The following is a 14,927-nucleotide window of genomic DNA, read 5'->3' as shown; positions in this document are numbered from 1 at the left end:
ACCTCATAATAATATGTACATTAATTATGAGTATTCACATTTCAAGCATATATTTTAACATCTTTCAATTGTTTAAAGCTCATATCTTCTCATACTTCCATAATCATTTTAATAGGCCATTATGCGAATCATTCCTTTTTCTCATATCCGATAAATCACAATTTGTGTGAATAAAACATGCTATATCATACTCAATTTAGCCCGAAAATGAATTACACGATCGCCAACCGAATTTACCATGTATTTCGTATATCACAAGGCTTTCACAAAAACATTCTCGTAGAAACCATGAACTCACAATATCTTGAAGTCAATGCTTATAAACTTATGTACATACCTGTACTAATTCATAATACTTACATGCTCTTTATCTTCTTTGACATACCCATTAAATTACCCATTGAACCACTTGGAATACTAAAAGATACTTGGGAATCTCGTACACACAGTACTATACCAATGTCATATCCCAGATATGGTCTTACATGTAATCTCGTATCGATGCCAATAGGCCAGCTATGGTCTTATAGTAAGTCTCATATCTATGCCATATCCCAGATATGGTCTTACACATAACCTCAGTAACCCTAATGTCATGACATTTGTATCCTATCTATTCCTAAGGTTCAACTGGGGCTTTCGCTGTATCGAATCTCTGTCGGTCATTTCCGTAATATCGTATTCAATAGCATTCACATTTCATTTCAATAATATCATTTACCAAAATTATATCAATTAAGCATTTATGCATTTATAATTTAATGCTCATTAAACATACGAACTTACCTTGGCATAAAAATGGCAAAAAGGACCTAACCGTTAAATGCTCGTTTTTCCCTCATTCTAATTTCAGACCTCATTTTTCTTGATCTATAATATCACATTTAACTTATTTCATCATTATACTATTCAAATCAGCCCAAAATAACATTATGGCAAAAAATATAATTTTTGCCACTAAAGTTTCACATTTTTACATTTTAGACCCTAGACTCGTAAAATGAAATGTACGCAATTTATTCAATACCCATGGCTAGCCAAACCTTATACATGCTTATAGAAGCCCATAATTTTTCTTTTATTCGCATTTTAACACCCATTTTACAACTTTTTACAAATAGGTCCTTTTTAGGCATTTTCACCGAAAATCACTTAGCAAAAGTTGTTTATCTAACAACTAACATGCATTTTTTACCATTAAGCATCAAAATATATACATTTTCAACATGGGTCAAACCCTATACCTTCAATCATCTCTCAAATTAGTACTAGAAATAGGTAGATCATGTTACAAAGATTTCAAAAACGTAAAAATCGTTAAAAATGGGGCTAGAACGAACTTACAATGGAGCTTGGAATCTTGAAAACCCCTAGTCATGGTTTCTTCTTGTGAATTTTGGCCATGGGAAGAAGATGAGCAAAAATTGGCTTTTATTTTGGCTTTTTAATTCATTTAATTACCAAAATACTAAAATGCCCTTAATAAAAAAATTTAGAAACATACCTAACCATGTCCATTTTTGTCCACCACCTTAACCAATGGTCTAATTTCCATTTAAGGACCTCCAATTTAAAATTTCATAACAATTAGACACCTTTAACCTATAAAACTAACATTTTTCATTTATTACAATTTAGTCCTTTTGACTAAATTGAGTGCCCAAGCGTCAAAATTTTTTAATGAAAATTTCAAGAAATCATTTCATAAAATTGTAGATCATAAAAATATAATAAAAATAGATATTTTTGCTTCAGATTTGTGGTCTCGAAACCACTGTTCTAACTAGACCTAAAATCGGGTTGTTACATAATTCCCCACTTTCTCATAATTTTTGTTTGATTTTTGTCATAAAAATCTTTGGTCAACCCCCTTTTTTCGTCCACTAATGTTGCGATATAGGAAAAGACTCTTTCCTCCATTAGCTAGTCAACTTTTCTCCCTTAGCACTCTTTTTACTCCACATGTTCCCCCTCCTTCCTTTTTCTTCCCCACATTTCACTCCCTTCCTTTTTTCCCCTTGTTGACTTGCTATGGACATTATCCACCCTAGGGAAAGTCTATTCTCTCATTTGTTTCATCATTTTCCTCTCCTCTCCTCTCTTTTCTCTCCTCCTCCCCTTTTGCACTACTTTGAACCAATATTATTTTGATTTTCGCCTCCTTTCCTCCGTCGTTAGCCACCATCATTCGACCTAAATGCCACCACTTCATCACTCATCCTCTTTTTCCCACTCTCTCCTTTCATCACTCCCACTATCACCATCATTGCGCTGAAACACCACCACTGTTAGTTATCATTTTTCTCCATTATCCATTTTCTCTTCAAATCTCTATTCATAATCGAATTTCAATTCTTCTTCTTGTATTTTCTTAAATTATTGCTAAAATCTTATACTCGTTCTTTAATTTGGATGTTGAATTTTCCATGGTCTATACTCCTTCGAAACATGACTCTGGTAAACTATCGATCCTTCTAGTCAAATCGTATTAATGTAAGTACGGGATGATATTGGTAGTGTTGTAACAACCCGATTTTAGCTAAATCAAAATAGTGGTTTTGGGACCACAAATTTGAGGTCAAAAAATTATTTTAATATTATTTTATGTGTTTATAGTTTGTGAATATGTATGTATGAAAATTTTGTGAAATAATTTTATCATTTAAGTGGTTAATTTGAGAAAATGACTAAATCGTGTAAAATGCAAAAGTTATTCTATTTGATAAAGATGTCTAATTGCTATGGCTTATTAAAGGTGAGGTCTTTATGATGTAGTTAGTCCATTAATAGTGGAGATAGACAAAAATAGCCTTGAAATAGGTGATTTATTAATGTTTAATTAAAGGTTAATTTTGTAAACTATGTAGTAAGTATAATAAAATAAAACAAAATGTAAAATAGTTGTCATCTTCATCAATCTTCAACCAATATAGAGAAAAGAAACATCCATTGAAGCTCCTTAGGGTTTGGCATTTGTGAGCTTAAATTTGTATGTGATTTTTGTTCAGTTTTTGATGATTTCTATGTTTTTGTGATCGTTGCTTCGTGTTCTAGCTAGCCCATGCCTCAAATTTTGAAAGTGTTGATGACTTTGAAAGTTGACATTGATGAATTCATGTGTTTTTGGATGTTTGATGATGAAATATGAAAGCTTGGTGTTTGATATATATGTTTTGTAAAGTCATTGTGAGTAAAAATGCATATTAGGGATTAATTTGTGAAAAGATAAAAATGCCTGGTTAAATGTGTGAACCGTTGAAAATTATGGGTTGCTAGGAATCTATATAGAATTCGGCCAAGCATTGGTTTTGTCAAATTTTGTGTAATTTGTGCTTTTGTTAAATAAGGACTAAATTGAAAAAATGTGAAACTTTAGGGGCTAAAGTGGAAAAATGCCCAAATATGTGTTGTGGATTAAGTTGATTGAGTTGGTGATTAAATGGATTGATTTTTAATATATATAGATCAAGAACAAAAGAAGCCGGATATAGATCGAGGGAAATCAAAAGTTATCGAATAGTCGATCCAGTCCCTCTATTCCGACTATGAGGTAAGTTCATATGCAAATAAATGTCTTTAAATTGAATTATATGTGTTTACTTGTCATTAAATTATTATGAATGTCGAAAGAACAATTACGAGCAAGAATCGACAGAGTTACAACATCCAAAAGTCCTATACGAATTTTAGGAATAGTATAGGATATGAATGTCATGACATTAGGTTACTGAGATGAGATTACATGTAAGACCATGTCTGGGACATTGGCATTGCATTATGATTACATGTAAGACCATGTCTGGGACATTGGCATCGTTAATCGTTTATGTGTAAGACCCTGTCTGGGATAGTGGCATCGATATGTGATGACATGTAAGACCATATCTGGGATATGGCATTGTACGAGCTATATGTGATTGCCAAGTATCCTTAACGATTCTTAACGGTTCAATGGCCAAAGTCAAGTTGTGAAAAAATGTGTGAATGAGTTAAAAAACTCAGGTATGTACGAGATTCATATGAGTATTGAAAAGGAAAGCATTTGATGAATTCAATTATGATATTGAATATATGTATAATGAGAATGGTTTGTGAACTTGAATGTGTTTTTAGATATGCTTATTCATATCATGCTTAATTGATGGAAATGATATTGATTCATGAGATGACTTTATTTGTATATGGCTTACTAAGCTTTTGAAGCTTACTTTGTGTGTTGTTTCCCTATTTTATAGATTATCGAAGCTAGCTCAGACTCGGGGATTGTCGGGAGACGTCATCACACTATCGATCATCTCGTTGGTACTTTTGGGAGCTCTGTATATATGGTATATGGCATATGGCATGTATAGGCTAGTGTTGTTTTGGTATGTTTTGAGTTATAATATTAGCCATGAGATTTGGCTTGTAAATTTTGGTATGTAACACCCTTAACCTGTATCCGTCGCCGGAGTAGGGTTACAAGGCATTACCAAACAAAACACAGCTCAGTACGATCATTCAATTCAAACATGTACTAAAATTTAATCATATCAATATCATTATTAATCACATATTGAAACCATCTAATATATAGTAAAACCATATTGCATGCATTTTAAAAATATAATATTCGAACTATAAGGGCATCACATACTTGGTAATTGAGTACCTAAAATTAAAAACGAGCATATTTCCTTACTTCATAAATCGAGTTTATATATATATATATATATCAATATATAGATTAACATATCTTTATTTCATTAGCTTAAAAAAACAATTATACCATTTCATAAACTATGAACATTTGTATAATCAATTTAAATCAAACCATCTTGTATAACTTATTAACTAACCAAATATGAGCCGTTATCAAATATCACTAAATGATCTACTATAGCTTTTGAACATTATAATCTTATGCACATTTAACTATAACATCAATAGTCATTTCTAAGCTTAATAGCTGAATCTATTCTACCGAATTTATCTGCTAAGTAACAAGTCAAATTTCACATATTCACAATTAAATCATTTCCCATTTGTATGACTAGCAAATTAACTTGAGGTTTATGCCCATTTCATCATAATAAACTTTATCATAAAAGCACAATAGACAATTCAAGCATAACTATTTCATATACAAACATCATGTTTAAACATCACATATTCAACTATTTGAATAGTTATATATATATTCAATCATCAAATTTATTCACAATATATATATCATACCATTATCAGAACGAAAGACTAGATACACCAATTCATAGCCAAGTAACATTATTAACTAATTACATTTCTCTTGTTCAAATGACCAACTTCATGAATGATCAGATATATATATAACATAGCTTATAAAACATATAAATTATAACAAAAACACCTCTATCTACTAAATCATTACTCTAACCGATTCATATAATTAAGCACACCACGCACATATACCATGAACATGATTCCCAAAATGAGCTAAAAACATGACTGATTACATATCAGAGCTAACATCATTATCAAGCCATTTTCGCATGGCTTAATATATACACAACTTCAAAATCAAACGTATTAACTAGCCTATACATGCCATAGGTTCAAATTCAAACTTATAAAGTACCAAAAACAGTCAATAATGTGATGGAATTTGCTGACAATCCCCAAGCTCTTAACTAGTTCTCGAAATCTATAAAATAGAGGCAAACATAACACACAGTAAGCTATTAAAGCTTAGTAAGTCATAAGCAAATAACAGCTCAATGACATTACCAACTTATTTTAACCAAACCAAGTTATACTATCATAGTCACATTTAATCTCAAGTTTAACATTTCATAATTAACATATGCTTTCATAAATAACCTTATCTTAACTAATTGTACATATATACATATTCCAAGTATCATTCAATTTCAAAGACATAACATCATTATATAACCGAATGTATTTACACACGTATACATATACTCATGAATCAAAATATAGCATCACATGCATATACATAACATACAGTCGAATATACTTTGCAATTGCACAAATGTTCACAGTAATAACTTATATAATTTGCATCATATATCAAATGGCCAACTTACCTTATTTTCGAATAGGTAATCAACTAACTCATACCTGATCATTTTAGCTCGTTTTACACCTTCATTAACAACTTATCATTGCCCGTTGAACCATTCAGAATTGAATAGGATACTCAAATAATCACATATATCAAACAATACGAACGTCCCAGACATGGTCTTACATGCTATCTCATATCGATGCCACTGTCCCAGATAGGGTCTTACACAAATCAAATCCGATGTCGATGTCCCAAACATGGTCGTACTCGTAACCACATATATTGATGCCAATGTCCCAGATGTGGTCTTACACGAGAACACATATCGAAAATCCTATGTCATGACATACGTACCCTAGCTATTCCTAAGGTTCGTATGGGGCTTTCAGACGTCGTAACTCGATCGAATCGAACTCGTAAACTTAATACCCAAGCATATACAAATTCAGTCATTATGTATATATAGTCATATAATTCGATTTAGCATTTAAAACTTATATATATTCAAAGTTAACAGCATTTATTTGCTTATAAACTTACCTCAGACGATGAAAATCAGAACGGGACAACTAATCGACAATTTTAGTTTTCCCTCGATCCAAATCTGATTTCTTTGGTTCTTGACCTAAAAAAATTCAAATTGATCTAAAAAAATTCAAATTAAACTTATTCAAAGATATTTTCACTCAATTTAGTCCAAAAACACATAAATGGGTAAATTACCATTTTACCCCTGATATTTTACACTTTTTACAATTTAGTCCAAATTTCACAAAACACAAAATATGCAAAATTTCAATATATCATGCTTTCACATTTTTCTTCCTTGGCCGAATGTTCTAAGAAGAAGGGGGGGGAGAGCTTGAGAAAATCAGCTATGGTAGTTTGCTAGACTAAGCTCAAGAAGTTAAAGGAGGAGAATCAAGCGAAGGCAAAGGAAAGGACATCGAGTAGCCGAGTTAGAACCGTTTTACCCAACACAAGGTAAGTTATTAAGCATATATTTTGTATTGATATAAATAATCATAATACCTATGTACTTATGCCGAATGGAATGATATATAAATGCATGAAGTGACAAAATTTATCGAGTGTAAAAAAAAGAAGTGAGATAAATTGAGTTGCTGATTTTGGCACTAAGTGTGTGGGTATAAACGTTTACTATAATGAGATTGGCACTAAGTGTGCGAGTTTAATTGTATAGCACTAAGTGTGCGAGTTTGAATTGTATAGCACTAAGTGTGCGGGTTTGAATATTAAGCATTAAGTTTGCAGACTTACTGTATATTTTCGAATAATCATTAACGTTAAGTGTGCGACTTTATCGAGTAGATGTTATGCTTATATTTGGAACTGAGCTTGGTAAGTCTTGAACCTTTGTGGTGATTATATTTGAAGTAGGAACATAATATTATTGTGGAGTAGATGAAATGCTATTATTAGTATAATTTAAATGAAGATAAAATGATGTGTGGAGATGCATCAAATATCATATCGAATATCATACGAGATGTCAATGGAGGCTTGGCTAGTTGAGAGCATGTAATCATAAATGTGCGTGAAATTATGGCATAGTCGGTATGGATGGAGTACCTAATCTTGCATTATTTGATTTCTTTTATGATATTTTATAGATGGACAGTAGTGTAATGCGTATGACTTCTTGAGTTATATACTCATTCGGTGTGTTTATTTGTCACTTGTTTAGGTTCCTTTGATTCATTTTTGTGTGCTCGGGACCATCGTCAAGTCATCACACCACTTGCAACTTTTGGTATCTTCTTCCTAGTTGGTCTAAGAGAACATTTCGGCATGTATAGGCTATTATGTTTTGTTTGAACTTTGGTATGTAAAACTTTGGATAGCCATGCGAAAATGGCTTATATACATTTTGAGCATAATGTTATAGTCATCTTGAATGTATATGTTCATTAAGAGGCATGGAAACTATGTAATAGGTAAAGTCTACCATAAAAATGGATGCTGATAGCAGCAGTGACGTGGATGGTAAAAAACACTAAAAATAGTAGGAATGGAATTAAATAGTGAATAAATTATGTAATCGAACCTTGATGAATCTATTTTCAGAGGAAAGTAACGAAATGATCATATGAACAGTATATTAGGAGATATTTAAGTTTTCGCGAAATAGGGCCAAGACGGTTTCTGGATTCCCTGTTCCGACTTTGGAAATTCATTATAAATTAACCAGAGATAATTAGAAGTTGTTCCATATATGTAGAGATTCTTTTTCGAGTCTAGTTTCTATAGAAACAAACGGAATCAGTAGTGAAGCCCTGTACAGGGAGATATCCAAGTCGTAATGCCTGAAGGTCAGTGTGGTCTAACCCTGAAACAGGGGATACTTTAACTAATAAACTGTAATAATTGGCTCAACCAAAAATTCTAGAAAAAATTTTTTAGATGGATATATGAGTCTAGTTTCAGGAAAAATTTACGGAACTGGTTTTCAACTTTTGGAACTCTAGATATGATTTTTAAGGTGACAGTGACGCAGTTAGCCAGCTTGTCTGGAAATTTAAAATGGACTGTGCAATAAGTGATTTAAGTCTACGAACCCCTCGTGTCTGACTCCGGCAACGGTCTGGGGTACGGGGTGTTACAACTTTATTGGTATCAGAGCTATGGTTTAGTCGGTTCTAGGACTACCATAGCGCGTATGAGTCTAGCTATACATGCCTTAATGTTAGTGTTTAATAGTGTGATGACTTCTAACGGCTAAAATTTTTGTTTTGATTAGTAAATGGATCCCGGCTTAGAGAGAACCTTAGCGAACGACGTTGAATGTGTAGCGGCTGCTCCTGCGCAAGGGACACCGCCTGTTGAACCTCAGTCATCTACGAATAATCAAAATGAGGGGGCAAAACAAGCCTTCTTTACTATGATGAACGAGTGGGTCGCACAATATGCCCGCACTAATCCAGCTGCCCAACCATTCCCGAATTTAAATAATCCACCCCAGGAGCCTATAATGCCATCGACTACTGATCCTGTAAGGCCAAGTAAACCACCTATAGACTTGATTAGGAAGCGCGGGGCCGAGGAATTTAGAGCCGTAGTTACTAATGATGCTGAAAGGGCCGAGTTCTGGCTTGATAACACCATCCGAGTTTTTGATGAATTGTCCTGCACACCTAATGAGTGTTTAAAGTGTGCTATATCCTTGTTGCGAGACTCAGCCTACTATTGGTGGAGGACCTTGATTTCCATAGTCCCGAAGGAACGAGTTACTTGGGATTTCATTCAAACAGAGTTTCAGAAAAAATATATTAGCCAACGGTTCATCGATCAAAAGCGTAAGGAATTCTTGGAACTTAAGCAAGGCCGCATGACAGTATCTGAATACGAACGTGAGTTCGTAAGACTCAGTCGATATGCTCAGGAGTGTGTAGCCGATGAAATTGCTATGTGCAAAAGATTTGAGGAAGGATTGATTGAAGATTTAAAGCTACTAGTGGGTATTTTAGAAATAAAAGAATTTGTAACACTAGTTGAACGAGCTTGCAAGGTGGAAGAACTTGGAAAGGAGAAAAGAAGGCCAAATCAAGCTAGAGACTTTCGTAAAAGATCAACGAGTAGAACTCCGCCTCGGCTATAAAGAAGTTCGGGAGGACACTCACAAACCGAAGACGATCATGGGGAATTTCTATTAGGACGCAACCATTAACAGACTCACGAGCTACTTGGTTGCTAGTGTGGGTAACAATCGCCAAGAAAACACGAATGTCCACAATGTGGAAGACGACACATAGGTGAATGTTGGGGTAAGTCCATTAACGGGCTCACATTACGAGATGCGGTTCAAGGATCACTTCATAAGAGATTGCACAGAATTCGATGAGAGAAATAAGATGCAAGATGCAAGACCTAGTGGAACAATGGTTAGGGGTAGACCACCGAAAATTTCAGGAGGCAGGGGTGGTGGTCAGAGAGGGACTTTTGATACAGCTGTTCGATCTGAAACTCGTACGCCTGCTAGGGCATATGTCATCCGTGCACGAGAGGAAGCATTCTCCCCTGACGTTATCACTGGTACTTTCACTCTTTTTGACACTAATGTAATTGCATTAATCGACCCTGGCTCTACTCATTCTTATGTATGTGAGATTTAGCATCTAGTAAGACTCTGCCTATTGAGTCTACTGAGTTCGTAATTCGAGTGTCAAATCCCTTGGGTCAATATGCGCTTGTTGACAAAGTGTGTAAGAGATGCCCTCTAATGATCCGAGAATCCTATTTTCCGGCCGATTTGATGCTTTTACCATTTGATGAATTTGATGTTATTCTTGGTATGGACTGGTTGACCGTATATGACGTAGTGGTGAGTTGCAAAAGAAAAACCATTGATTTAAGGTGCGCAAATAACGAGATAATCCGAGTTGAGTCTATGGACTTAAAGGGGTTGCCAGCTGTAATATCATCAATGTTGGCTCAGAAATATGTAAGAAAAGGGTGCGAAGCATCCCTTGTGTATGTACTTGATGACAAAGAGTTAGAAAGGAAACCCGAATCTGTGCCGGTGGTTTGTGAATACCCAGACGTTTTTCCCGAAGAATTACCGGGTTTACCACCTGTTCGTGAGGTAGAGTTTGGCATTGAGCTTGTACCTGGGACTATGCCGATTTCGATAGCTCCGTATCGTATGGCACCAACCGAGTTGAAAGAGTTGAAAGCTCAGTTGCAAGAATTGACGGATATAGGTTTTGCTCGACCAAGTTTCTCACCTTGGGGTGCACCAGTATTGTTTGTGAAAAAGAAGGATGGAACCATGAGGTTGTGCATCGACTATCGTCAGCTGAATAAAGTGACAATAAAGAATAAATATCCGTTACCGCGTATTGATGATTTGTTTGATCAACTAAAGGGAGCCTCAGTGTTTTCAAAGATAGATTTGAGATCGGGTTATTATCGATTCTGGTTTGAGATTCGGATATACCCAAAACTGCTTTCAGAACGAGATACGGCCACTACGAGTTCTTAGTGATGCCGTTTGGGCTCACTAATGCCCTTGCGGTATTTATGGATTTGATGAATCAGATCTTGAGCGATATTTTGACCGTTCAGTAGTTGTGTTTATTGATGACATCTTGGTCTATTCAAGAGATGAGACCGAACACGCTGAGCACCTGAGGTTAGTGTTGCAAATTTTACGGGATAAGCAGCTATATGCTAAGTTCAGTAAGTGTGAGTTCTGGTTAAGAGAGGTTAGCTTCTTGGGTCATGTGGTATCCGCATCGGGTATTCGAGTGGACGAGCAAAATTTCAGCCATACTTAACTGGAAGCCTCCGAGAAATATTACTGAGGTTCGGAGCTTTTTGGGACTTGCCGGCTACTACCGACGGTTCGTAAAAGGTTTCTCGACGATAGCCACACCAATGACGAAGCTACTTCAAAAAGATGTTAAGTTCGAATGGACGGAAAAATGTCAGAAAAGTTTTGATCAACTGAAAACCTATTTGACTGAAGCTCCAATTCTAGTGCAGCCCGAATCAGGCAAGGAATTTGTCATCTATAGTGATGCCTCCCTGCTTGGGTTGGGTTGCGTATTGATGCAAGAAGGTCGAGTTGTGGCCTATGTGTCGAGACAATTAAAGCCACATGAGAAAAATTATCCGACCCATGATCTCGAATTAGCTGCCATCGTATTCGCTTTGAAAATATGGCGACATTACTTATTTGGTGAGAAGTGCCATGTATTTTCGGATCACAAAAGTCTCAAATATTTGATGACTCAAAAAGACTTAAATCTGCGACAAAGACGTTGGCTCGAGTTGTTAAAAGATTATGAGCTTGTCATTGACTATCACCCGAGAAAGGCTAATGTGGTTGCGGATGCCTTAAGTCGTAAATCACTGTTTGCTTTACGAGCGATGAATGTACACTTGTCTGTTCTATCTGACAATGCGTTAGTGGCGGAATTAAAGGCCAAACCATTGTTGATTCATCAAATTCGTGAAGCTCAAAAAGTCGATGATGAATTAGTTGCAAAACGGGCTGAATGTGTTCCGAATATGGAATCAGAGTTTCAAATTCATGATGACGATTGTTTGAGGTTCAAAAGTCGGTTGTGTGTTCCAAGAAATTCAGAACTCATTTCGATGATTCTGAATGAAGGTCATTGTAGCCGATGTCAATTCACCCGGGGAGTACGAAAATGTACAACGATCTGAGACGTCAGTTTTGGTGGCATGGTATGAAACGAGACATTTCCGATTTTGTTTCGAAGTGTTTAATATGTCAGCAAGTAAAGGCGGAACATCAAGTGCCTACGGGTTTACTTCAGCCAATCATGATACCTGAATGGAAATGGGATCGAGTCACGATGGATTTTGTGTCTGGGTTGCCATTGTCGACAAGTAAGAAAGATGCGATTTGGGTTGCTGTTGATAGACTGACTAAGTCGGCTCATTTTATCCCCGTACGTAAGGATTTTTCATTGGATAAACTAGTTGAATTGTGTGTTTCTCAGATTATGAGATTACACGAGGTACCGATTTCTATTGTGTCGGATAGAGATCCGAGATTCACCTCACGATTTTGGAAGAAATTTCAAGAAGCCTTGGGTACCAAGTTGCATTTTAGCACCGCTTTTCACCCCCAAACCAATGGTCAATCCGAGCGGATAATTCAGATACTTGAAGATATGTTGAGATGTTGCATCCTCGAGTTTAGTGGTTCATGGGAACGGTATTTACCTTTGATTGAATTTTCTTACAAAAATAGTTTTCAGTCAAGCATTAAGATGGCGCCTTACGAGGCTTTGTACGGTCGAAAATGCCGTACAGCATTGTTTTGGACCGAGCTCGGTGAAAGTAAAATTTTCGGAGTGGATTTGATTAAAGATGCTGAACAGAAAGTAAAAATAATTCGTGAAAGTCTGAAGGCAGCCACAGACCGTCAGAAATCGTATGCGGATTTAAAACGAAAGGATATTGAGTATCAGGTGGGAGACAAAGTGTTTCTTAAGGTCTCACCTTGGAAAAAGATACTCAGATTTGGCCGTAAGGGCAAGCTAAGTCCGAGGTTCATTGGGCCGTATGAAATCTCCGAATGAATTGGTCCAGTTGCGTATAGATTGATCTTGCCCCCTGAACTTGAAAGGATTCATAACGTTTTTCATGTTTCGATGCTTCGACGTTACCGATCCGATCCTTCGCATGTAATAAACCCCTCCGAGATTGAAATTCAAGCCGATATGAGTTATGAAGAAGAACCGATCCGTATCCTAGCTCGTGAAGTGAAAGAGTTGCGAAATAAAAGGGTTCCGTTAGTGAAAGTGTTATGGCTCAAACACGGAATGGAAGAAGCTACTTGGGAACCTGAGAACTCTATGAAAGAACGATACCCAAACCTATTTATCGGTAAGATTTTCATGACGAAAATTTCTTAAGTGGGGAGAGTTGTGACAGCCCTAAATTGACCCTAGTCGGAAAGTGGTTTCGGGACCGCTAAACCGAGTCATAAAAATAATTAACCGTCATAGTTGATGCTCATTATATGTACATATGCATATGTGAAAATTTCATGTTTGGATTTTGTTAATTGTAAGTGAATTTTATCAAATAGGACTTGTGTGAGAAAATTTAGAAATGTGCTAGGGAAATGTAAAGTGGTCTATTAATGCATGCTGTGAAAATGATGGGTTTGCATGTCAATTTACCCAAAATTTAATCATGGTGGCCGGCCATGCTATGAGTGGAAACATGTTGCAAACATGTTGGGTTAGTGGTTATGCTAGAAAGAATAAAATAATGAAAAAAAGGAATATGATGAAAACAAAGGGAAAAAAAAAAGTGTCCATCCTTTCACATTTTTCTTCCTTGGCCGAATGTTCTAAGAAGAAGGGGGGGGGAGAGCTTGAGAAAATCAGCTATGGTAGTTTGCTAGACTAAGCTCAAGAAGTTAAAGGAGGAGAATCAAGCGAAGGCAAAGGAAAGGACATCGAGTAGCCGAGTTAGAACCGTTTTACCCAACACAAGGTAAGTTATTAAGCATATATTTTGTATTGATATAAATAATCATAATACCTATGTACTTATGCCGAATGGAATGATATATAAATGCATGAAGTGACAAAATTTATCGAGTGTAAAAAAAAGAAGTGAGATAAATTGAGTTGCTGATTTTGGCACTAAGTGTGTGGGTATAAACGTTTACTATAATGAGATTGGCACTAAGTGTGCGAGTTTAATTGTATAGCACTAAGTGTGCGAGTTTGAATTGTATAGCACTAAGTGTGCGGGTTTGAATATTAAGCACTAAGTGTACGAACTTACTGTATATTTTCGAATAATCATTAACGTTAAGTGTGCGACTTTATCGAGTAGATGTTATGCTTATATTTGGAACTGAGCTTGGTAAGTCTTGAACCTATGTGGTGATTATATTTGAAGTAGGAACATAATATTATTGTGGAGTAGATGAAATGCTATTATTAGTATAATTTAAATGAAGATAAAATGATGTGTTGAGATGCATCAAATATCATATCGAATATCATACGAGATGTCAATGGAGGCTTGGCTAGTTGAGAGCATGTAATCATAAATGTGCGTGAAATTATGGCATAGTCGGTAGGATGGAGTACCTAATCTTGCATTATTTGATTTCTTTTATGATATTTTATAGATGGACAGTAGTGTAATGCTTATGACTTACTGAGTTATATACTCATTCGGTGTGTTTATTTGTCACTTGTTTAGGTTCCTTTGATTCATTTTTGTTTGCTCGGGACCATCGTCGAAGTCATCACACCAGCTTGCAACTTTTTGGTATCTTCTTCCTCGTTGGTCTAAGAGAACATTTCGGCATGTATAGGCTATTATGTTTTGTTTGAACTTTGGTATGTAAAACTTT

This window comes from Gossypium arboreum, chromosome 9 (assembly GCF_025698485.1).
Source record: "Gossypium arboreum isolate Shixiya-1 chromosome 9, ASM2569848v2, whole genome shotgun sequence".
NCBI lineage: Eukaryota > Viridiplantae > Streptophyta > Magnoliopsida > Malvales > Malvaceae > Gossypium > Gossypium arboreum.
This window is presented reverse-complemented; position numbering follows the sequence as displayed.